This window comes from Cebus imitator, unplaced genomic scaffold, assembly GCF_001604975.1.
Source record: "Cebus imitator isolate Cc_AM_T3 unplaced genomic scaffold, Cebus_imitator-1.0 Scaffold54, whole genome shotgun sequence".
Lineage (NCBI taxonomy): Eukaryota > Metazoa > Chordata > Mammalia > Primates > Cebidae > Cebus > Cebus imitator.
The window spans coordinates 3,049,086-3,073,623 of record NW_016107369.1 but is presented as its reverse complement, the minus strand read 5'-3'; positions in this window follow the sequence as shown (position 1 = coordinate 3,073,623).

Here is a 24,538-nt window from a genome sequence, read left to right as displayed (position 1 = left end):
GCTCAGCTGAGGCTACATGCTCCATGGAGCTGGTGAGAACCCCACCCCTTTTCCGAGATGGGACGGAAGGTCCCTGTGCTGCTGCAGCAGCCCAAACCACAGCTGCAGACCCAGGCCTCCTGCTCTGTGGAGTAGGCAGGAGCCCCACCCTCCTGGGTGGGACTACAGCTGCCCGAACTGCAGCTGTGGATCCGAGTCCCCCTGTGCTCTTGGGGGAGCCAGGAACAGGCAGGATCTGCCTTCTTGGGTGCAGCGGTGGTGGCTGCAAACATTGGGCCTCCTGCTCCAGAAGCAGGCAGGAGCCAGGGACAAGCGGGAGCCCTGCCCCTTCTGAGTTGGCAGGGTGGGAACTCCAGGGCCTAGCTGTGGCCACCCTGCCAGGTGCAGGACCCAGGCATACCTTGGGGGCCCCAGGAAGGACCTCCTCATCCTTGCAAGCTCAGGGGTGTCTTTTCCTGATGCCTGACCTCTCTCCACTCCCGGCACCTGCTACAATCTTGGAGCACGGGTTGGGGCCCATACTGGGGGCCCATGAATGGCAGTGAGAGGCAGACTGATTCCTAGGTAGAGGGGATGGGTCCCCAATAAGGCCTCACCTTTGGGCCAGGGAGGGCCTGAAGACTGGGGGCCAGGCTGCAGTCCTGTGGACCAGAGTGGGGACTTGTGGTGCCTCTTCTGGCCCACCCATGGTTGCCCATGGACCAATGGGCACATACTTCCTCCCCTCTGAGGTCTATAAAAGCCCTGGCTCAGCCAGAGCAGGACAGAGGATGGCCAGAGGATGAAGAGGGCAGAGAGATTACGGGACAGGTTAGCCAGCTGCAGAGAGCTGCAGGGACAGCCAAACAAGCAGAGAGGACCTACCCTCTCTGTTGAGAGCTTCGGAGACCTGGAAAGACATCCAAATGACTGCCTGCAGAGAGGAGCCACCCTCTCCAGGGCCTCTTCTCTGCTAAGAGCCGAACACTTGATGGACAACTTGGATACAGAGAGGAGGTACCCACTCCTCTGAGCTGTTCTAACACTACATAAAGCTCTTCTTCTTCTTCTTCACCCTTCACTTGACTGAGTATCACCTCATTCTTCCTGGACACAGGACAAGAACTCGGGCAAAGACGAAACAGCCACAGAGGTTTCCTGCCAGAAAAATCAACACCCCAGAGATCCCGTAACATTAATGTGTCTTCAAAGGCAGCAGGCATAAACCCCAGGCCTTGGGAGGGTGGGGGCCTGGGCTCCCTTGTCTTCCTCATCTGCTTCCTCTGGAATATTGCAGCAGGCCTGCTCTGTGGTCTAGCCTGGGCTCTTCAGGGACTCACCTCCTGAGAGGCCCCTACCCCAGGTGATGGTCACAGCACGCTACCCCCTGCACCTGCCTCCCCATCTCTGCCACCTCCTGATGCAGCATGTCCCCTGGGCCTGGGGCTGGGGGAAGGGCTCACAGAGTGGTCTTGGAGCAGGAGCGATAGAAACCCTGTGTGATAGATTGAAGGAGACGAGACCATTCCTGGCTGATGGCTGACGTGCATCGGCAGTGACAGGCGACGATGTTTGTGCTCTGAACCTGCAATCTCAGCTAATGGGAAAGATTGAGGGGTTTGGAATGAGACACGTCGTGTGCTGCAGCACCACAGGCAGAGATACTGCTGGCAGAGAATAGCACAGCATCGTCGCTTCCCGAGGGAGGGGCTGCAGGACGCATTCCTGCCCCAGTCTCTGGGCAGGTGTGCGGATGCCTCTGGCTCTGTGGGAGCTGGCTTTCCCCAGCAGGTTCTCTGCTGCTCCTTGGCAGTCTGGGATCCTGTTGGAGGGCCAGGCTGGTGAGCTGCAGGAGTGCGCAGCAAGAGAGTCTTCTCCTGGGGAATCCTCAGAGGCTGCCTTTCTAGCATCTCCCACAAGGGTCTGCAGTGCCCAGATGAGCTGGGGCCCTTCCACCCTTATTCCTGTTCAATCCCCAAGGGAACTTCAAGTGTCTTCCAGGGAGTAGCCTGAGGGAGGAGACAGCAAAAAATGGAAGCAAACGCTTAGAAACCGAGACTTAGTTCATATACACTGCCAGTGCTGCTTTTTTTTTTGAGACAGAGTCTTGCCCTGTTGCCCAGGCTGGAGTGAGTATAGTGGTGAGGTCTTGGCTCACTGCAACCTCTGCCTCCTGGATTCAAGAGATTCTCCTGCCTCAGCCTCCCAAGAAGCTGGGATTACAGGCATGTGCCACCACACCCAGCTAATTTTTGTATTTTTACTAGAGACAGGGATTCACCATGTTGGTCAGGTTGGTCTCGAACTCCTGACCTTGTAATCCGCCCACCTCGGCCTCCCAAAGTGCTGGAATTACAGGTGTGAGCCACCGTGCCTGGCCTGTCAGTGCTTCTTTTGGTTTTGAAGCCATACTTCCCTGGGTTTGATTGCCAATACTCCTGACGCGACTGTTTCCTACCTGTGTCATCTTTAATAACCACTTTTACTTCTCTGGGTCAGTTTTGTCAGCTGTAAAATCTGAAGGAAAGACAACGACTTCCTGGGAATGTTGCACTAAGGACTGATAGAAACAAGCTGGACAGCCTTGCTTCTCAAACGTCACCATGCATGTGAGTTAACAGGGATCTTGTTAAAATGCAGATTCTGACTCAACAGGTCTTAGGTGAAGTCTGAGATCCCGCATTTCTAATGAGCTCCCAGGTGATGTCGATGCTGCTGTCCGTGAATCTCAATTTTAGCAACAAAGAATGTAGAAGATCATAGCAGGTACCTGGCTCATACGAGGTACTCAACAGGCAGTGCCTTTGGTTATTATGATTACCATGGTCGTCAATGCAACATAGGTGAGACTGTCTCTTTCCTGATCACAGCCCATATCCTCCTTCAAAACTGTGTCATTCGAGGTTTCCCTTAAAGCCACCAGAACACATATATTGGAGAGGCCCAAAGTGGAGGCCATCACAGTTGACACAGTGGCCAAACTGTCCATTGGACATCTCTAGAAGCAGACATTGTTCTCGCTGACCCAGGGTCCAGTGGGCCCAGTTGTTTGGGCTCTCATGTGGGAAGCTGGGATGGCAGTGGTGTTGCCCAGCCACTTCTCCACTCCATCCATCACAGCTGCCTGAAGGTACAACAGAGGTCACTAGAGTCCCCTATCCCTCATCCTAAAAGAAGCCACTTGCTCTCCTATTTTCTCATGGGAGGGAACTCTAAGGGATTGGGAGCAAGCTCCTCCAGTAGCAGTGGAAGCAGCATGGCTCATGGTTACCATCTTGAGACCTTGGACAACTCGTAAACTCTTTCAGGGCCTCAGTTTCCTCATCTGTAAAGTGGGGCAACACTCTACCACCCTAGTGTTGTGAGCATGAAATGGGATAATGGACGTAAAATCCTTCTCACACTGTGTGCGCCAACTGTGCATTATTTTATGATTATTAGGGTGACTCCACAATGTGTCTCCTGCCTCCTCATCACCTAAGCCACAAAGGCTGGTGCTACAGCCACCTGAGCTGTAATGGAATGGCATGTTTGAGCTGGTCCTACGCTGACTTGGAGCTGAGAGCTTCATGTGGTTTGGGGTCAAGTGAAGCGTATCAGAAACATGAAGCCAGAGGAACTGGCTGGGGCTCATGAGAAGGGTGAGCCCCTTCTGAGAAATTGTGGGGAAAGGAGGGGAAAAGAGGAAGGGGACAAGGGGAAATGGCGAATGCAGTTCCATCTTCTGCTGCAGGCTGACCTGTCCACGGGTATGGAGTGTCTGGGGAGGGCCCAGCGTGCTGGGTAAGGCTGGAGGGTGTGTGGTGGTAGCAGCAGGGATGCAGAGATGCCAGGGCCTTGTCATTCAGATCGCCCTCGCCGGCAGCTCTATAACCCTCTCTGGGGACACTTCCTGTTCCCAGGAGGCCTACCTGTTCCAAACCCCATCATTCCATTTGCTCTTGTGCAGGGGCAACGGGTGAACTCAGCCTCTTCGGGAAAGAGCCTGCTTCTGAATCAGCACATGTCTTAGTGGAAGAGCAGATCCAAATGTCAGGCCTGCCCCTCTGTGCTTCCCGTTTCTCGGGGGCATTGGCCCTTCCAGTCCTTGCTGCTGTAGTAGCTCTCTGCTGCCTTCAAGTGGGTGTTGCTTTTTGTTTTGTTTGTTTCTTTGTTTAACTTTGGCAAAACACACAACATAAAATTTATCATCTTAACCATTTTTAAGTGTACAATTCAGTCATATTATGTACATTCACGTTGTTGTGCAACCAATCTCCAGAACTTTTTTATCTTGCAAAACAGAAACTCTGTAAGTTTGACTACTATACATATATTATGTAAATCGAATAAGATAGCATTGTATTTATCTTTTTGTGATTGGCTTATTTCAATTAGCCCAATATCCTCAAGGTTTATCCATGTTGCATATTTTCTGGTTTTAGATCCAGCTTTGCTAGTTGCTCCTGAAGGCTTGGTTGGCCAGATACGAGCTAGTGATCATAGCTGGAAGCAGAAGTCCAGCTCCGGTGACCGGGTAGGCACGGGACTAGCTTTCCTGCCGTTGCGTTCATCACGTGCTAGGAGGTCGGTGTGAGAGCATCCTTCCCACTCAGCAGCTTCAATTTTAAGCAGCAATTTCCAAGAGTACCAGGCTAGTGAACTCAGCAGGTTGTAGGTTATAGGCTGGGCTCATGAGGTCAAGTCCACGCATTTGCTGCCTCCAAGGACAGTTTTATATACTGATGGGAACCTGGGCTCTAGGGTCACATGGCCTGGGTATAAATCCTGGTGTTATTAATGACTGTCTATGTGGCCTTAGGCAAAGTGCCTAACTTGCCTGACTTCCTTTGTAAAGTGGAAATTGTAATAGGGCTGACGTGAGTGTTAGATGACATGACCTCTCTAAAGGACATTGCCCAGGTTTGGCACCGAGGAAGTGCTTAGTGACAGCTTGAAATCAGTGATTTTATTAGTATTTCATGGGTGAAAAACCTCCTCTCCCTGGCTTCTGATGTTGCCCAGCTTGGACTGAGATGAGCAAGATGCGCCTTGGGGTTGCTCTCCAGCTAGTCTGGTGTTTTTCAATTGTTTTTTTTTTTTTTTTGAGACGGAGTTTCGCTCTTGTTACCCAGGCTGGAGTGCAATGGCGCGATCTCGGCTCACCGCAACCTCCGCCTCCTGGGTTCAGGCAAATTCTCCTGCCTCAACCTCCTGAGTAGCTGGGATTACAGGCACGCGCCACCATGCCCAGCTAATGTTTTTGTATTTTTAGTAGAGACGGGGTTTCACCATGTTGACCAGGATGGTCTCGATCTCTTGACCTCGTGATCCACCCGCCTTGGCCTCCCAAAGTGCTGGGATTATAGGCTTGAGCCACCGCGCCCGGCCTGTGTTTTTCAACTGTTACACGTTTTTAAGCGGTAGTGCCCTTTGATAAATTCTTTTACACAGTTCCAATGTTGGGTTGGAAAAGGAGAGTTGCATAACTGGGGAGCAAGAAGCCCAGCCCTGTCCCCATTGCATACTCACGTGTGGACACACACACGTGCATATGCACACACACACACACACATGTGCACGCACAGACACACACACTGCCTCCTCAGACAGGAATTCTTGAAAGCTCTGGGTTCCATGGAGGAGCTGGAAACCGTAGCCTTGTGGGAGGCCCTGCCTTGTGGAGAGTCCTGAAGAGCTTCTGACTCCCTGCAAACAGGGAAACTCCACGTGTGGACACACTCACTGGGCTTGGGGAAGGTAGGGCAGGGCCTCTGCCTGAAGAGGCCTCAACATCGTCATGGGCAGGCTGGGCAGCCAGGGGCCTGAACCAAAGCCAAAAAAGGAAAGCAGCAGGCCATGGGTCCCCCATGTCCCTTTGTCTTGAGTCCTCACAAAACACCTTTTCCTCGCTTCCAGGGAGGAAACATGCCTTAAGAAGCAGGTCTCTGACACTGAGTCTCAGGTCACCTGCCTGAGCTGAGGACAGTGTGTTTGTTTCTAACACCGTGATGGAGTCAGCCAGATAAAGGGGTTTGTCAGATGTGGGTCAATGGACACACGTGTGCCTGTGCAGGTATCTGTGCTCATTGCGTGTCTGTGTGCATGTCTGTGCGTGTGCGCCTGTGCATGTCTATATCCATGCACTGTGTGCATGTCCACGTGTGTGTGTGTGTGTGTGTGTGTATGTCTCTGTGCATGAGTATGTGTGTTTGTGTGTGAATCTCACACTTCTCAGAAAGGCCCTCCCACTTCATCACGTTCCCCTACAAGACTTTTTGTGAATTCACAAATTCACCCACTCACCCGTTTGTACCTTCCTTCCATAGACTAAGTAACGAATCATAAAATGATGAATTGTAATTTTGTTAAATGCCGTGGTGCCATGAGACCATATAATGGGAGCACCTAATTGCCCATCATTTTATGATGTCAGAAGCACACGAGGTTTCTAGGGACCGTGTCTCCCACATCTCCAGTACTGTCGAGTGCATCATCACCTTGTTCCTGGCGCTTTCCCATGCACCTCTGCTCATGCTCTGAGTTCTAGGCCCTTGCCCTCACATACACCTGCCTGCATTTATGTACATAACCTATGGCATTGGGCCACCCTCGAGGGCATGGCAATACAAGGGGCCTTGTTCCTCTTGATGCTTTTTTGCCACATCAGGCATACATGAGTCCCATCAGAACATTCCTACATCAATTCCAGATGTGTGTGTGTGTGTGTGTGTGTGTGTGTGTGTGTGGATAGGTGTGTGTATACCTCTTGGATATGGGCAGGCATATTCTTGGCCTGAGGTCTGGGGGATACTGAGGCTTTCTGGGGGATACTGAGGTCCTTCTGGGGGATACTGAGGTCCTTCTGGGGAGCAATGTGAGCAACTCCAGGTGTGTGGGTACGTCTCTGAGCATGCCCTGGGCCTGGACCTGTTCTCAGCCTGTCCCCAGAAGCCCCCACTGTGTTGTCCTGCCAGTAATTACAGCAGATAAACTGCTCCGGTTGAGGGCTGCTGTCCCCGGCTGGCTGCCAGCCATGCGGCCCCAGGCTGCGCCGTGGGAGTCCATTCATTTTAATAAGAGGTACACCCTGTGTTATTAAGAAGAGTGTTTATTACTGTCGCCACGCACTGACAGCAACTTCCATCATCGTTAAACGGCAGATGGGGGGAGAGTAGGGAGGCTGCACACTGCAGCTTTGCAGAAGCACAGGCCCAGCTGGTGGGGCTGGGGAGGGTGGGGCTGTCTCCCTCCCTCTCTTACCCTAGGTCTGCATGGCACCCCCTTTCCCAGACAGAATGGAGCTTTGGCTGAGCCTGACCCTGCTGGAGGTGGGGGTTGGGGCCGCAAAGGATGCAGGAGGGGACTCTGCTCGGCATCAGCATGCTGCCCCAGAGGGCAAGGGAGTCCGGGGTTGGAGCTTACTTCCCTGGGCCCACTGGTCCCATTCCTCCTGGTGTCACCAAAGGCAGGTCAGACTTTTATTCTGCCTGGAATGTTCTGTATGCCTTAGGGATCCTGCAGTTTCAGCTTAAAGTAGCACCACACCTGCCCAAACCAGCCTTGGGTCATTCTCATCCCATTACCAGCTGGGACCTTGAGCTGGTAATGGGATGGGAGTGACCCAAGGCTGGTTGGATCTCCCCGTCCCGCTGAGGAAAGCTCCATGAAGAAGGGTGCCACCTCTCATTCACTCATTCTCATTCACTACTCTGCCCCAGCACAGAGAACAGGGGCTGCTGCACAAAGGCCTCCCATAGATCTGTGTTCAACCACTGGATAAATGAAGCCCCTTCATCCTTACCATTCCTGTTGTCTTTCGGGATGTCTGGGTGTGGACAGGGTTGATATGCATTAAGGACAAATGTCATGGAGTAGAAGAAACACAGAGGATCTCAAATATTCCCAGTTCTTAGCATCGCGGTCATTTTTCATGGTGTCCTAAGTTTAAAGAAACTCCTGGCTGGGTGTAATCACACCTGTAATCCCAGCAATTTGGGAGGCCAAGGTGGGAGGATCGCTGGAGCCCGGGAGGTCAAGACTGCAGTGAGCTATGATCATGTCACTGCAACTCCAGCCTGGGTGACAGAGCGAGACCCTATCTCAAAAAGAAAAATAAAAGAAATGCCTGAACATTCTGTTTTTTTTTTTTTTTCTTTTTTTTAAGTAACTAGGTCCAAACAACTTAAGTATTCATAACAATGAATTAGGATGTTGAAAAAACAACATCCACATGTGCCCCAGAGAGAGGAAGGAACCCTACCACCCAGGTTTGGACTTGATTTTTTTTTTTTTTTTGAGACAGGGTCTCACTTTGTCACCCAGGCTGGAGTACAGTGGTGTGATCTCAGCTTGGCTCACTGCAAACTCGACCTCCCGGGCTCCAGTGATCCTCCTACCTCAGCCTTCTGAGCAGCTGGGACTACAGTCATGTGCCACCACATCCAGCTAATTTTTGTATATTTAACAGAAAGAGGGTTTTTCCATGTTGCCCAGGTTGGTCTTGAACTCCTGGACTCAAGCGTTCTGCCCACTTTGGCCTCCCAAAGTGTTAGGATTACAGGCCTGAGTGGCTGTGCTCAGCTGAACCTGATTTTTTAAAAAATATTTTAATTTAGGCCGGGCGCGGTGGCTCAAGCCTGTAATCCCAGCACTGTGGGAGGCCGAGGCGGGTGGATCACGAGGTCAAGAGATCGAGACCGTCCTGGTCAACATGGTGAAACCCCGTCTCTACTAAAAATACAAAAAATTAGCTGGGCATGGTGGTGCGTGCCTGTGATCCCAGCAACTCAGGAGGCTGGGGCAGGAGAATTGCCTGAACCCGGGAGGCGGAGGTTGCGGTGAGCCGAGATCGCGCCATTGCACTCCAGCCTGGGTAACAAGAGCGAAACTCCGTCTCAAAAAAAAAAAAAATTTTTTAATTTAATTCTTTACTGCAATTACATAGCAACGGGATGTGTGAGTCTGTGGAGATGCAGCCTCTCAGACTGGACACTGCCACCCCCATTCCACGTTGATTTTTGTCACAGCAGCCACCAAAAACCCACCTTCTCGAAGATACGGTATCACTAAAAAAAATGTAGCAAGATCTAATATTGAAGCTGTGAACTACCTTGAGCTAGTAGTGCCTGTGGTGTTCAATGGGTGTGAGTATTGCTGTATTTGCCTGGGAAATTGAAAACCTTCTAGATGCCTCTGTGTGTGTGCTGCAGTGCCCAGGGGCACTTTGGTACCTAGTTTGAAACCATAATGGTAGAAGACCTGGTTCTAGTCCCAGTTTTTTGTAGTTTGTTGACATATTTATTTATTTAAGAAACACTTTAATAGTACTGATTCTGTGCCGGGCCTTGTTCTGAGAGCTGTACAAGCATTAACGCATTTGATCACCCTAACAACCTCCTGAGACAAGTACTGTTCTGTAATGGTTAATTTCATGTGTCAACTTGGCAACGCTATGGTGCTCAATTGTTTGGTCCAGCACCAGTCTGGATGTTGCTGTGAAGCTATTCATTAAGATGTGACTAAGATTTAAATCAGTGGACTTTGAGTAACACAGACTGCTGTCAATAATGTGGATGGACCCCCTTCAATCAGGTGAAGGCCTTAAGACTGGAGTTTCCCAAAGAAGAAGTTCTTAAAACTGCTGCATGGAAATCCTGCCCGAGTTTTCAGCCTGCTGCCCTGCAGAATTTGGTGGGAGCGCTGAATTCTAACCATTAGACTACCAGCGAGCGTCAACCCCTGCAGAATTTGGACTCAAGACTGCAACATCAACTCTTACCTGAAATTCCAACTTGCCAATCTGCCCTATAGATTTCAGACTTGCCAGCCTCTACAATTGCTTGAGTCAATTCCTTAAAATCAATCGAAATCGCTCTCTCTCCATAGATAGAGATATCGATAGCTCCTATTGTTTCTGTTTCTCTAGAGGACCCCCACCTGACTAATACATATTATTATCCTCATTGCCAGGTAAAGACAATGTTCAACGCTAACTAACAGTGTGGCCTTGGACAAGCCTTTTTCTCTTTGGGCCTCTGTTTTACCATGGCCAAATGTGGGCCTTAGGTGAGATAAATTCTAGGTTACTTCCAGGGCTCACATCTGCTTCCTCATCCCTGGAGCTTGGCTGGCCTTTGGTGGGTCTCGGACCAAGTCGACAGCCTTGCCAAGGACGCAGTGGTGGACCTTGCGTGTTGGCCACCAAGCAGTCATTCCTAGTCCATTTCTCCCTCACCACCACTTACAAATAGGCCTAGATACTCTCATTTCTAGCCACCCAAGTAGTTAGGGGATGTCATGTGAACTTCTCCTGGCTAATGATAAATTAGCTAATGATGCAAGTCTCCTGGAGGTTTCCAGAAAAGGTATCTTGTTTCTCAACAGAAATGTTTAGAGAGAAAAATTCACCAGCTATGACCTTTCCCCTCTCTTTGTGCTTCAAGAAAGGTCATGAGGCTTAGAGCTGCAGCAGTCGGCCTGTGACTATGGGGCATAAACCAGCTACTTAGGATGGCAAAACAGAAACAAACACTAAGGTCCTTGATATGTCCTTGGACTGCCAAACCAACCCTAAGACCTGCTGCCTCTGGACTTCTTGGTTTGTGGGCTGTACGAATCCTTACGGTTAAGCCATGATGGCTAAGTCCGTGCTGCCTGCACTTGCTGCCTGCAAGTAAGTCACAGCATTGTAAACTGACACTAGGGCCTTCATCTGCTGCTAGAGACCAAGGCTCAGCTTGGTGAGGGATCTAGGGAAGGGTCCTGACTGGGATGTTGCTTTCAGCCTTAAGAAAACTGAATGCACTCATTTTGATTGAGTCATGACTTTGACCCCAAAGAGAGAGCCACTAAGACTATGCCTTTCCAAATTCCCACTAGGTAGTGCCACATATTCTTGATCGGTAAGATTGATGCTCCCAGGCAGTTTCAGAACAGTGTGCTTAGCAAATAGATGGCTTTGGAGCTCATAGAAAGGCATGTGGGTCACAAGGGGCCTGCATTGCTCATCCCAGCCAAGCCTCACTTTCCTGTTTCATTAGATTGATGAGGGGAATGTCAGAGACTTCACATTCTTATATTTCAGAGTGTTTGATAAAACCTATCATAATGGACTTGAGGCCTCGTACAGAAATGTGGGTTAAATAATAACAATTTCAGTTTACGTCCCTTGATCTGTCAAGTCCCAGTTTGTTTAACAAATGCTTTCATATGACTTGCTATGTGCTAGGCCTGAGAGCTTTACAAATGTTAACTCGTTTAATCTTCATGTCCATCTTATGCGATAGGTGCTGTTATTATTCTCACTAAAGAGGGCTGATCATTGGATTGATGTAAGTCTAGATGAAGTGTCTAGAGGCAAGCCACGGGACTCGGCTCTGAACCCTATCATGTTCAACCCGTTTTTAAAATCAGACTTGGAGCTGGGAGTAGTGGCTCACGCCTGTAATTCCAGCACTTTGGGAAGCTGAGGTGAGTGGATCACTTGAGATCAGGAGTTTGAGACCAGCCTGGCCAACATGGTGAAACCCCTGACTCTACTAAAAATATAAAAATCCCGGGCATGGTGGTGCATGCCTGTAATCCCAACTTCTCCAGAGGCTGAGGCTGGAGAATCACTTGAACCCAGGAGGCAGAGGTTGCAGTGAGCCAAGATTGCTCCACTGCACTCCAGACTGGGTGACAGAGGGAGACTCTATCTCAAAATAAAATCAATAAAATAAAATCAATAATATCAAAGACTTGGATAGGAAGCATCTGGCATTTTGACCACAATTTTAGGACTGCCAAAGCTGTCCTGTGTTAGATGATTCCAGTGGGCCAGAATGAGGCAGCTGAAACCATAAAGCTGAAATTGAATAGGGTTACGAGTAAAGCCATTCATCCTTGTTGAAAAAACCCTACTGTAAAACACAGAAAAGGAGATGGTGGCTAACTGCAGCACATGGGAAGGAAGGCGTGGGTGTGTTAGTTCCTGTGGGTTCAGAGAGTCAAAACCGCAGTGTGGCATATCATACCAAGTGGGACACTTGTCACTGTGATGAAATGGGCTGTCTTGGGGTGGAGCAGTAGACCTAGGCCCCTGCCTTTGCTGTTGATAGCACACATGAGGTGCTGGGTTCTAGTATCTGAACTACACTTCACAGAGAAAGACAAACACACCAGAGAATGGTCAGAGAGAATTGCCGGGATGAGACGGGCCTCAAAACATTAGGAACTACGATGGGCAGTGGCCACTTTGGCCCAATCCCCATTCCCCTCTGTTCTGGAAATGGCTGCATGATTTCCCTTAGGGGATCCACTCCAGCCCTCTTTCCATGTCATCTAAGTGTGGTCAATCCCCAGGGGATGGGCACATGACCCAGGCCTGACTACTCAGAGACTTGCAACTTCCTGGACGCAGGGACTGGTTCAGAGGTAGACACATAACTTAAGGGAAGCTGAAGAGAGCCCTACCTGTGGCTTCCACTGGATTTACTGGGAACTGGGAGCTCTCTTCCTGCTGTGTTTGCTGGGCTGGTGGGATTTAGGCTAGGTCTGCCAGGGCTACCACATTAGGAGTGCCTGCCTGAGAATAGGGTCAATGCAGAGGAAGGCGGGGGCCAAGAAAGGGGAGCAGGTTTCTGAAAAAGTTGTTTACACCCTTGCATGCCACAGTCCCTAACTCTGGATTTTCCCAGTTTCATGAGCACCAAGTTCCCTTTCCAGTTGACTTTTGGCCCCTGTGACCCTGGTGCAGCAGCTGAGCCTGTCTGGCCCGGCAAACAGGCTTCAAATTCTCAAAAGTGAAGTCACTTGCACAGGATGGGACTTGTCTGTGTGACTCCCAGGAGCCGGTGGTAGCAGAGATGGAACCTCATGGACTGGACTCCAGAGAGGTGAGAAGGAGTTTTCTAAGAACAGGGCGCCAGCAGGGGCTGACACCCCGTGTTGAGGTTATCATGAAGGTCGTTTGCGCGTATGGTACAGAATGGGACCCTATGGTCCTTGAACTCTGAGATATGATGATTCAACTGTAAGTTTGTAGCTGCATGTGGTAGGGATCACGATTTCATAGACTGTTCTGGTGGAAACAGACAGATCTAGAATCAGAATCTCTGGGTCCTGTCCTTTCTTTCACTAGCCACCTCTATGGGCTGAAGCAAGCCAGGTAACCCTTAGGCTCACACGCTCCATCTGCCCAGGTTGGAGGACTGCTGTTTGTTGGAGGTTATTGTGAGGCTCAAAAGCAGTAAAAGATGTAAATGGTTTGAGAAAGTTGATGCTCGGGGCAAACAGATGTAAGAGGCTGGCAGGAGGGGGTGAGATGGAGAGGGAGATGCAAGAAGAATGAAAGGCTGAGTGGGACCACCCAGAAGCCAGGCCCGGGCTGCAGGGGCTTCCTTGGGTCACATTCCTTGTGGAGATGAGGTGGGTGATGTCAATGACTGGAGCAGGGAGGGAGGGTGAGATGGCAGGTGTCTGTGGAACACAGACTGCTGAAAGCCTGCCCTGTCTGAAGATCTGCACATTCTAATTTGATTAAACCAATGTGGGCTAGGTGCGATGGTTCAAGCCTGTAATCCCAGCACTTTAGGAGGCCACGGCAGGCAGATCATGAGGTCAGGAGTTGGAGATCAGTGTGGCCAACGTTGTGAAACCCCATCTTTACTAAAAATATAAAAAATTACCCAGGTGTGGTGGTATGTGCCTGTAATCCCAGCTACTTGGGAGGCTGAAGCAGGAGAATCGCATGAACCCGGGAGGTGGAGGTTGCAGTGAGCAGAGATCGCGCCACTGCATTCCAGCCTGGGTGACAGGGTGAGACTCTGTCTCAAAACAAACAAACAGAAAACAATGCAGATCAAATATAGACAGATGCCTGTGGGGCTATGTTTGGCTTACGAGCTCTAGTTAGTACCTCCTGAGCTAGACTCAGGGAGTAGGTAAAGAAGCACTTGGAAGCCAGCTGGTGTCTTGCAAATGAGTGTGTTTGGGGATAATCAACTCAGCCCAACTCGAGGGTACACCAACAGAAGGGGGATATGACTGCCCAGGCCAGGGTTCCAGGCCAACAGCATTCTGTTCTTTCTTTAGCACCTTGGTGGAGACAGGTCCCTTCATCCTAATCAGTGAAGCTTAGAGAAAGAAGTCCCCGGCGAGTGCTGCACACGACCTGTGACATCATCCTCACCGGTGTCCTCTGTCCAGCTGGCCTCTCACCATGTAGGAGGCATCACACCCAGGCCTGATTCTCCTGCCCTGTCTCCTACTTGGAAGAAATTCCTGGTTGAGCTCTTCAGAGAACCCTATCCAAGGAGGGGCTCGGCCAGGGGTTGTTTTGCATGAGGCTGATCCTCCTTCCTCCTTCTTTCCCTCCCCTAGGTGACACAAAAAAGCCACCTAGGAGCCAGCACCCGTGGTCCTGCTGCCCTCCCCTATTCCACCCTCCCCAGGGACATCAGGGTGGACATGACATTGGAACTCCTGTAGAGGCTGCCGGCTTTGGCAAGGTTGATTGGGACCCACATGTCAGCCCGGGCCACTTCCTCATCACCGTAACTCTGCACCAAATAACAAGACCACGGGAATCTGCTAGCGCAGGCTTGGGGAATGCACTCCATTACTCTCTTTTATTCTCTCGGGAGATTTATGTGGCCTATCTCCCTTCCCTTTGTCCACCTGCGAGGCCCTATAAGTCATGTCTTGGGGCTGACAGGTCACAGGGCCTGTGCTGCTGCTCTGTCAGAGTGAATGATGCTGAGGGGTGATTAAAAGAGAGGAAGGGTGAGAGGTCAGCAGCAGATGGCATGATGGGAGTTTGGGATGTAATTATCACTCCCGTGACATACTGCTGGGCTGTTCTCCCCCTTCTTATAATAGATATACACACTTGGGTGCAGCCCGGAGAGAGGAAAGCAGTGATGCTGAGAGGTGCCGAGGACCTGCTGGAATGGGCTTTGTGTAATGGGCCTCACAGGTGAACTTAGAGCACCAAGGGACCTAGCAGCACCTGTGGCCTCAATGGAGAGCAGCACCCTCCATACAATGAGATGTTCCCCAAAGTCCTCTGCATAAAGCCTGGGACACAGGAAGCACAAGTTACTGCTGTTACTGTTAATTATCAATTAGCTCTGAGGGAAACTATTGGGGAGGGCACAGATGGGGCAAGCTCAGGAGGTAGCTAGGTGGGGCAGATGGGTCACACCTCTTTGAATTTACACTCTTGTGTGGTTTCTTCCCATACTGAATCTGAACTGACCTATGACTTGCAGCCAAAGTGAGGTTGTGCAAGGTCTGAATGTTGTGCCTAGGTCTGAAGAAGCCATATAACTTCTGCTTTCTTTTTTGGAGTTCTAAGCCTCCATATAAAGAGGTCTGGGTCATCCTGCTGGAGAAGCCACGTAGTGAGAAAGGACCTGGAGGATGAAAGACTGTGAGGAAACAGGAGTCCCAGTGTTCTAGCCATCCCAAGGGAAGGGGGCAGGCATGAGAAGGAAGCCACTGGGGATCTTCAAGCCCAAATTGTAGCCACACACTAAACCCAGTCAAGCCACATGGAGCAGAGATGAGCCATCCCAGCTGAGCCCTGCCCTGCCCTGCCAACCCACAGAATCATATGCAACAAAATGGCAGTTGTTGTAAACCATGTGTTTTGGGGTGGTTTGCTATGCAGTAATGAATTCCTCTTATCTGTGGTCCCTAGACCCATTTCTCCCTCTGATCTTTGCCTCCTGTTTGGGTCCAGGGCTAGGACCACTTACTGGAGTAGATGCACCTGTACCAAATAGAATTCCTGCCTATCCTTGATAGATAATAGAATACCAACCTATCCTTGGGTGTACCAAAGATAGGTTGAGGTGGGGAATGGCCCACCCGGAGTGCAGGCATTTAGAACATAGAGCCACAAAAGATTTTTTTCAGGGAGGAGAATTTTATCACTGGCATGGTTTAGAATTGCTAGCACATGGTAATAATAAAAAGCAGACTGACTTTCAGTTGGTATTATCATTTTTTTAAGCTCCTTAAGGCAATGGACCCCCTTATTGCCAGTTCCTGGGGCAGACTGTGCTTGCTGCCCCACCCTTGGGACACCACTGTTCCTAGATCTTCCTCATGACCAATGAGCTTTGAGAATAGAGAATTGGGAAGAGGTCAAATCTGAAAATGGCCCCAAAGTCCAAGGCAAGAAATACAGTAAGGGTTTTGGTGGCCTGTATTCTATGCAGGGCTTTTGCAGGCATTGTCTCTTTTAATCCTTCAAGAGACCCTGCCTGCATGTTAACCAAGGAAGACAGGGAGGCCATCCTGGGTGGGAGGTTTGCCCGAGTTTACAGAGCAAGGAAGCGGTGGAGCTGGGGTATAGACACAGGCTTTTGGACTCTGGAGTCCAAGATTAGCAAGGATGGAGGGAAGTATGCCCAAAGGCTGGGACACACTGTGCAAGGCTGGGGTTAGGATGGCCTCTTCCTAGTGTTTTTTTGAGGCAGCTAAGAGGTTTATCCCACGTTTCACAGTTACTGCAAAATGTGAAATCTGGCTCCCCATTCTCTGCTTTAACAATGCATAGTGCAGTGATTACATGGTGCAGAATGACCTGAGTTCAAGTCCTAGGACTGCCCATATGGTTGTGTGACCTTGAACAAGTTTTTCAATCTTTTTTTGCCCCAGTTTCTTTTTCCATAAAGGGGGATTGACAAGAGTATTTACTGAATTAAAACTGATGGGAGATGCAAATGAGTCAATATACATAAAGAACATAGATGCTGGCATGTATTTGTAATTACCTACAAATACTAATATAGCACTACAGGTGGGCACTTGCAAACTTTACAAATACTGTATTAGTCTGTTCTCACACTGCTAATAGAACATACCTGAGACTGGGTAATTTATAAAGGAAAGAGGTTTAACTGACTCACAGTTCCACATGGCTTGGGAGGCTCACAATCATGGCAGAAGGTGAATAAGGAGCAAAGTCATGTCTTACACAGTGGCAAGCAAGAGAGTGTGTGCAGGGGAGCTCCCCTTTATAAAACCATCAGATTTCATGAGACTTACTCACCATCATGAGAACAGCACGGGAAAGACCTGCCTCCATGATTCAATTACCTCCCACAACATGTGGGAATTATGGGAGCTACAATTCAAGATGAGATTTGGGTGAAGACACAGCCAAGCCATATCAAATACTAACTCATTTAATTCTTCCAATAATCCTATAAGGTGGCTACTATTATCATCCCCTCTTAATAGAGGGGGGCCCAAGACTCATAAAGGTTAATGACTCACGCAATGTCACACAGTTAGAAAGTGGCAAGACCAAGATTCAAACCCAAGTACACCTGCCTCCCAGACACGTGCTTAACATCTACACAGGGGTGTGCTCAGTAAATGCCATCTGTTATCATTTTACTCAGTGTCCTTGAATAAACTCCAGGGGTTGCTCTATCTATCCCTCCACTTTTCTTCCACGGGAATTATACTAGGGACCCCTTTGTGTAAGTAATCACAGAAGAGAAAGCAGAAAAGTTAAAGTCGGCACTATTTTGCACCCATCAAGTAAGTAAAATTTAAAAAGTGTGGTATCAAGCATTGTCAGGAGTGTGAGGAAGTAGTACTTTCGTACATTCCCGGTGGTACTGTAAACTGTAAATCCTCTTTGAAGGGATTGTTTGGGAGGACAATTAAAGTTAAAACCGTGTATTCCTATGATCCAACAATGTCACTTATGGGTGTCTATCCTGGAGAATAGATAGACAAGCCCGCAAGACAACACAGACATTTTTACTGCGATCACAGTTATCCCTGCGCTGTGATAGCAATAAATCAGGAACAGCCTAAGTCTGTTAATAGGGATGGCTTAGCCCCACGTGGAGTGAACACCATGTAGTGATAAACAGAATGCTGAGTGAAGAAAGTCAGCTGCAGGCTGGGCGCAATGGTTCGTGCCTATAATCCCAGCACTTTGGAGGCCGAGGTGGGCGGATCACTTGAGACAAGAAGCTGGAGACCAGCCTGGCCAACATGGCGAAACCCTGTCTGTACTGAAAATACAAAAATTAGCCCAGTGTGGCGGTGTGCACCTGTAATCCCAGCTCTTCGGGAAGCTGAGGAGGGAGAATCACTTGAACCAAGGAGGCCGACGTGGCAGTGCCAGTGCACTCCAGCCTGGGCGACAGAGCGAGACTTCATCTCAAAAAGAAAAAAATACCCAAACAACACATAGAAAGCCATTTATGCATGAATAAAATAACACTGTAGAACAATAATGTGTCTTTTCCTGAAGGGTATACGCATATGTATATAAGGACATGGAAAAATCATTGGAAGGTTACACACCACTTTCTAACAATGATAATCTCTGAGACAACAGGAGGAGACCAAGACTTAAGATTGGTCAGGCCGGGTGCGGTGGCTCACGCTTGTAATCCCAGCACTTTGGGAGGCCGAGGCGGGTGGATCACGAGGTCAAGAGATCGAGACCATCCTGGTCAACATGGTGAAACCCTGTCTCTACTAAAAATACAAAAAAAAAACTAGCTGGGCATGGTGGCACATGCCTGTAGTCCCAGCTACTGGGGAGGCTGAAGCAGGAGAATTGCTTGAACCCAGGAGACGGAGGTTGCGGTGAGCCGAGATCGCGCCATTGCACTCCAGCCTGGGTGACAAGAGCGAAACTCCGTCTCAAAAAAAAAAAAAAAAAAGATTGGTCAAACATTATCATTTGTGTTTTATTTTTTAAATAATTATTTTGCTATTACTTTTATAATTACATTTTAATATTAAAATCGGAAAAAATCAATCAGGGAATGTGGTTTTTTATAGCATAGACCTCAAAATTAGACAAGCCTGATGTCTTAGCCCGTTTGGGCTGCTGTAACAAAATGCCACGGACTGGGTGCCTTAAACAACAGACAGTTATTTCTCACAGTGCTGGGGGATAAGGCCCAGATCAAGGCATCAGCATCTGTCCGCTGAGGGCCTTCTTGCTGTGTCCTCACATGGTAGAAGGCGGGTGGATGGGGCAAGAAGGAAACCAACTCCCTCCCCCAAGCCCCTTTATAAAGGCAGCTAATCCCATGGACAAGGCAGGAGCCCTTCTGGCCTAATCACTCCTTAAAGGCCCCACAACTTAATACTGTCACATTGGCAACACCTGAATTTTGGAGGGGACACATTTAAACTGTAACAAAGAGAATGACCCTAACCAAGCTTCCCTACCTTCTCTGTTCTTCTACCTGTGCCTAGGAAAATGCCAGCAGCCCCTCCCTCCAACAGTACAAGGTGGTAGGCAACCCAAAGGGCAGGAATTTGGGTTTCTCTCAGCAGCTGCCAAGGCAGATAGCCCTGAAGTCAGAATTGGAGTGTGTGAGGGCTGGCAGTAGAGAATGTTCTCTATTGAGAAGGTGAGAGCCCTATTCCCAGCACAGTGTGGGGCTCAGTGAAAGTGGGAAGGAGTGAAGAAGGGTCTGCAGAGAGAGACAGTGGTCACAGAATCCATGTGTGTTAGTGCTGCAGAGGCCATGTGGCACACAAGAAGAGCACAGACTATTTTCCACCATGGAACTTTTCCTTCAAATGAAACCCTGCAGAGACACAGACACAGGTGGAACCACTGAGGCTGCTCACTCCACCTCCTGGAGATCCTCATCAGTGACCCCTGAAGCATCTCTAGAGAACCCTCTGACAGTGGCATGGCTAAAATCCCTCCTCTCACTCAACAGTTCACTTTCCAGAAGCCTAAAAAAGAGTAGCTCTTTATCCAAGGAACTCTCCTCCTTTCCCACCAGCCTTCAAGACTCTTCTGGGTCCTTCACAGCCTGAGAAGCTTTGCTGGTGTCTCACCGGGTCTTCTTCTGACAAGATTTTGACTCTCAAAAGCCTTCCTTGCACACTGGACACTTCTGGGGTGTTGGAACTGCTCTGTATCTTGATCTGAGTGGTGGGTGCACAAGCTGATTCTACAAGGTACAGAGCAGCTCTGGATCCAGCTTACCCTGGCTCCCACCCACTCACATCTCTTCCCAACTCCATGTGTGGTGAGGCCATGTTGAGGTTTGAAATCAGCCATGATGGGAGTACCTACACCATGGAAATGGGCAAATGTTACATTTGGGACTTCCTTCCCCATGAAGAGCCAGTTAAACATTTACCAGCACACTGCTGGGTATGTACGTACATAAATATTCATTAAGCTGTACACTGATATTTGCATGCTTTTCTGCATGCACATCATACTCAATAGAAAGATCTGGGTTCTCCAGGCTCTAAGTTCCATGTCTGCAACCTAAAATTATTTATTGTCTGCCTTCTTTTCCTAAGTTCTGCGAGAGCAGGGGCCTCACCTGCCTCTTTCACTATCCAATAATTAGTAATTGGATGAAAAAAAGAATATCTGTGATTCTAATGAAGCATGGGCCATCCTAAAGGTGTGCTCACTCCTGACATGCCTAGGTTTGTGCTGCTGAGGACCTGGGCTGCATGGGGGTGCCCACCACTGGCGCCTCGGTGGCCCAGAACTGTAAGGTTGACATAGCTTCTTATCCCCACTACACAGCCATATTTGGAGAACATTGGTTCTTTTTTCAGTCTCTACCACCTGAAATTCTATTTACCACCCCTCCCCCACATAGACAGAATTAACCACGGTTCCCTCTTCAGCTTTTTGCCTGTTTCTCTACAGAGCAAATAGAATAGAGCTGAATAGAGTTAGGAGGTCATGTCTGTTTCCCCTGCAAGACTAGAGGTTGTTTAAGAAGGACCATGTTTTATGCATCCCTGCATGGATGGGACTGTGGGACTTATGTCCATCAGACCCTGAACAGAGGCCTGTGGAAAGAGTGAAATGGACTTCAAGAGTAGCTAGCGGGCTGGGTGCAGTGAATCACACCTGTAATCCCAGCAATTTGGGAGGCTGAGGTGAGAGGACCATTTGAACCTGGGAGGTCAATGCTAGGCTGCAGTGAGGTTGCAGCACTGCATTCAAGCTTGGGCCACAGAGCAGAATCCTGTATGAAAGAAAGAGGGAGAGAATAGCAAGTAAGAGTAAGTTCGGAGGAAGAATAAACTGCCCCACTGACAAGGTCACACATTGTTGAAACAAGAGTGACTCTCCAGAAACAGGCCAGGCCAGTGTGTTTCAGGATATGGACTTGCTTGGTGATGACGGCGACCAAGTAGCCTTTTGAGCTCTTCTCCACTTCTGGGCCCCACTACTCCAAAGCAGAGGACATGGCTGTGACTACTGAGCACAAGGTCAGAAGCCACTCCAACACACCGGCTGCCCAGTGCCTGGGATGTGTGCGTTCTGTAATCCTGCATGGAGACACTCCCTTCCTCATACACAACCTTCTAGATTCTTCTGGGTCCTCCAGACCTGAGGGATTTTGCTCACATCTGGTCTAGGTCTCCTTTCCAGAAGAGGTTTTATTCTTAAACAGCTCCTGGCATGCAGGAAGCAATTAGAGGTGCTAGAAATGTTTTACATCTTGATCTGAGTGATGGCCACAGAGTGGTAATATATGTAAAACGCCACTGAACTGTACGCATAAGAATTGTGCATGTTGTGTGGGTTATACCTCAATGAAAAAGTGTTCCCCAGTGTTGAGGAAGGCACTAGCCCAGTGAACATCACTCTGGCCCCTGCAGGGGATCCTGTGCAGGGAGCCAGGGGGAAGTGCAGATGCTCAGAGGCTAGACTAACCAGGAGAGAGAAGATGGAGAAAGAAAAACCCTCCAGGGATTCCAGGAAAGACAAGCATGCCCAGGCTTTTGGGAAACAGGAAGGGTCAGGCCTGAGGAAGACGAGGAAGGCGCTGACATTGAGGATGCCCTGGGGAGTGCAGAGGGTGGAAAGGAGCCTCGCTTGCCAGTGGGTGGGCTGGGCGGGAGCGCTGACCGTGGAGCCTTGGAGTTGGGAGGAGGGGGCTGGGGAGGGGGAAGACAGCGTGACTGCGTCTGATCTACAGTGACGAGTACCAATGCTAACTGTCACCTCTCATCACCAAACTAAATCACACCTGGAATTGGAGAAGCCGAGGAGCTGATAGAGTCAGCCTCGCAGAGGCGACAAGTCAATCAGCGCGGAGATGCCCGCAGAGACACCGGCTCCACAGGCCGGGCGCCTCCATTCATTCTGGGATTTACACTTGTCAGGCTGCTGCCTCGGGTGGGCAAGAGGAGGGGTGGGCAGGAGGCCGATCTCACTTCAGCTCCACTTAAAATGGGATGACAGGCAGCTCCTCCCCAGCGGCACCACAGGCTGGGACCATCACTCTTGATGTGCTTCCACCTCTCTCTGTCCTGTGGGTCATTCCCCCAGGTCAGTGGACTTCAGGCCCAAGGAGTTGGAAGAAGCCCAGCAGTTGGCAGATGGGGACAGACTGGTGGTCTCTTGGGGCAAGGGATATCGGCTGTTTGAGCAACCTTTGTCTGGGAGCCTGACATGAATTCTTTCCCGGTCTCCAGGTCATCTGTTTGGAGAGGGCAGTGGGGCCTTGTGCAAAAGGAAGGATGGAGTCAGACTACTTTGAAGCAATGCTATCTGTGGCCAGATGAAATGGAAAAGATTGTTGTTTTTCCTTTCATTCTTTTATTTGCTCATTCAACAAATGGCATTCAGTCAGGCTGTAGCAGAGTGCTAGGGATTTAGCAGCACTGAGCCTCCATAACCTGAAAAAAGGGAGAATGAAGGTGTTAAGAACGTCTCAGGTTGCCTTCTGCCACTGTCTTAGGATTAGTGAATGAACCTGCGGCTGCCCCCATCACTTTCCATCACTGACCACACCGTCAGAACCCTCCACACAGCCATTTATAAAGTGCTTTTTCACCTATAAACACAACTGTGCTAAGTGTTGTGCCAAGGAAAATGCCTGGAGATATAAATTCCAGATTGAGGAAAGCACATTGAGGTCCCATTGCTGTTTGAACATCTATTTTATTTTTGTCCCCATGAAAGTAAGAAAACTTCATTCCAGAAAATATGGAGCAATAGAGAGGGGGGAAAATCCCTTAAATACAAAGTTAGCATTGTGATGTGCTTCCTTCTAGTCTTTTCTCCTATATCTCTTTGACTTATTTTCTCAAAAGCCCCCAGCCCAGAGCATGTACTGTCAATGAATGTGGGGTCAGAGTGGAATCTTCATTTTTCTCCTCTGACCCCTATTCAGAATGGCCCCTGAAGACATGACTTCATTCTGCCTGGTGCCCGGACATAGCAATGGTGATACAGGCATTCGGTAGGCTGATCTCTTAATCCAGATTGGTGTAGTCATTTGAAACTGAAAGCAGCTCCTTTTTATGTCGCCTGCTTCTTGGCATTAACTTCTCTTTGATGTAATTTTTGCTTCCGATGCTCTCTCCCTTCATGGGTTAGATTAGTGTGAAATTGGCCTGGCTCCTCTGGAGACTGCAGTGTTAAGCTTTAAATACTTGGTCCTTATTGGAAATCCTTAACCCACATCAGGGGAGAAAAGTGGCAGCATTATTTGGGATTGAGTGTGTGTGTGTGTGTGTGTATGTGTGTGTGTGTGCATGTGCTTAACAAACACTTGTGTCCAGAGATGGGTGTGGAGTAAGAAGGAGAGACGTACCTTGGCAAGGGGAAGGTAGGAAAGGGGAAGCTGAGATTCTTCTCCATTTATTCACTGCTGAGGAGCTGCTCATCTTAATCTTAGGAGGAAGAGGTGGGAATGGGTCTTAGGGAACTTGAAAAGTGATAGATAATAACGGTAGAAATCCTGTTTAGTTTGCCGGCTCTCTGGCTGGAGCTGTCCAAAAGTCTTGGTGCTGAAGGGAAGAAAGAAAAGGTCCCAGTGCTGGAGAAAATAACAGGACAGTTACATAATCCAACATAGTTTGCTGGGGTTATGTCTGCCTCTATGGTGTGGCATCTGGTTCAGATGTGACCTTGAAATGCACAACGTGGTTACCAACATTCTGAGAGGATTGGCAGGAGCCACCAGTCCTGCTCTTATTTTTTGTTACTTGTCATGGGACAAAGAATGGCAACTAATTAGGCCAGAATGTTGGAGGAAGGTACTCAACTACAGGGGAGACTCACCTGGACAGGTGACCCAGGAAAGGGTTTCCTTCCAATTTTAAGGTATAACTGGGGGGCCTCCTGCCATGAGCGATTCTGATCAGTCCAAAAGTAAGAAATTGCACCTCCAACTTACTTCCCCACTAATACAAACTCAGACCCTGTGCCCCCAAATTTAAGTTGCAACCTGAGGACATCACTGGATAACAGAAGCTGCCAGAGATGGTTCTGATGGCCAACTGGCCGGAGCTGTTCACAGAGGACATAACTGCCAAACTGTATGACAATTGGAGTGATCTCAGCAAACCAGATTACCCATTCAAAAACAGTCAACTCCAAATATTTCAGGCTTTTTATCAGCCATCCTGTACTTTCTCCCTGCAATCTCCATCCAACTTGCTCTGCCCCACTTGGCCTTTTTCTGTACCTTCAGCTTCTGCCTCAGTTTCTTTTCTTTCCCACAATGTCCCTTTTCCCAGTCTCAGCTATCCGTTACCCCCAAACACCATATATCTGAGACCTTTCTTTCCTTTGCTCTGTTCTCTGTTCATTCCCTTC